Here is a 1,878-nt window from a genome sequence, read left to right as displayed (position 1 = left end):
AATATACACATTCAAGTGATACGTATTATCAAAGAATAGGTATAAACTGGTACCATTTAAACCGCTAAAGCTGGCCTGAGCGGAGCGGACGCAACCTCCAATAAGTTTTTTTCTGTCCTGGGAACCGCGGGAAAAGTCTATTGTCCTCCTCCTCGCCGCTCCTTGGATTTCCCCAAATTTTAATCAATGCTGCTTTTATGTAGCGATTTCCTAACTTTTTATCTATTTTTCATTTCTCACATCATAAATAGGCATGCCATTCTAATCTTAAATCGCAACACTTAAATGTTAAAGTCAGTTGATCTTTCATCATCTTAACATTAAATAATAATATATTTAATTCCTCAACATTTTCACTGAATCCATTACAATGTTTCCATTCAGTGTTTTTTATGAAGAAATATTATACATATACATGTATACGGACATGGTATTGGATAGAATTGAGTTAAATATATTAGTCCGGCCCTCGAAAATCATTCCAGCTTCTTATATGGCCTTCTAGAAAAATTAATCGCCCACCTTGCGCTAAGATTTGATCTACAAAACGGACCATTTAACATCTCAAGACTGAAAGCATTGGGAGCATTTGAATAATTGAAACCAGAATAATTCTTGGATCAATTTGGAATTCCCCTGTATTATTTTTTAAATAGTTAGGCTTAGGAGAAAAAACACTTTTATTTAGAAAGTTTTACATACCAATTTCATCGAGGATATTAAAATGTTATCCATCTATATATAAAGGTAACATTTTCAGATAACTTTCTGAGAAAATAAAGAAAACAAATCTGGTTAATTTCAGCATTTTCATCTTGAAATATTTTGTGTGAATGGAAAAATTATGGCCAAGTGTGCAAATCAAGCCTGATCTGATCATTAAATATTAAATTTAAATTGACATTTTTAATCCATACAGACGTAAAACATATGACAAAGTAGTGATGACAAAATATCAAAGTAGTGAAGTAGTGATGATGTTTTCAGTGAGATGAACGATTTCAAAATTGTTCGGTTGTTTTAAGAAGAATAAACAATAAGGAAGAATGAACAAATTTATTGACTTTCTCTTATTACAAATTCATAAAAAGTGTCAAAGAGAATAACAAAAAAGGTAAATTGCTTGCAGTTAATTCATTTGTTTAAATTGCTGGAAAAAACGAAATTACAAAAAAAAGTATTGCCTGAAACTGATATAGGGCAATCCACCAATGGCATTTCAATAAACAATTTTTTATAAACACAATTTACAGTTATATAAATTTCTCCTGATCTATCCTCATAATGTATCGTAGCTTCGATAGCTATTGTTTATAACAAGTTTCGAAACATTCACTTGATTAAGACCTATCGATATCATGCCGATATTTTAACTTTACTTTTTCCTACTTTTGCTCAATGTCATACCGGTCACTTTGATTGTGAAAATGATTCATTAATAGCTCGTAGCTTCATTGAAGTGTGAAATTAAGTTTAAGAAAAGCTTGAAATATTTAATGTCTGAGAGTCCAGAAGTAATGATATTTAAAGCTAAACATATTGATGACTAACAGAAATAATCTCAAATCATTTTTTCATGTTCTTTGCATCCCACAAAATACACTCAGTCGTATCATTTGAACTTTTTCCCATTAGCTCAGCTAATTAGCTATTTAGTTTTATCAATATTTATCAAAAAGAGGTTGACATTGCTACCTGTTGTGTATTGTAACATTATCCATTTTCAGTATTTCAAATAAATAGCTATATTTTGAGCAATTTTTGTTGAACTTTGCATTCATCCTATTAAAAACAATGAGCCATCTGCTCTCTAAGTTTTTTATATCTGGTAATGCACAATTTGTACTTTTCAAGTCTTGACAATTACTGAATTTTTAA

The sequence above is a fragment of the Loa loa genome (assembly GCF_000183805.2).
Source record: "Loa loa unplaced genomic scaffold supercont3.128, whole genome shotgun sequence".
In the NCBI taxonomy this organism is placed as follows: Eukaryota; Metazoa; Nematoda; class Chromadorea; order Rhabditida; family Onchocercidae; genus Loa; species Loa loa.
Note: the sequence above shows the minus strand (reverse complement) of the source record.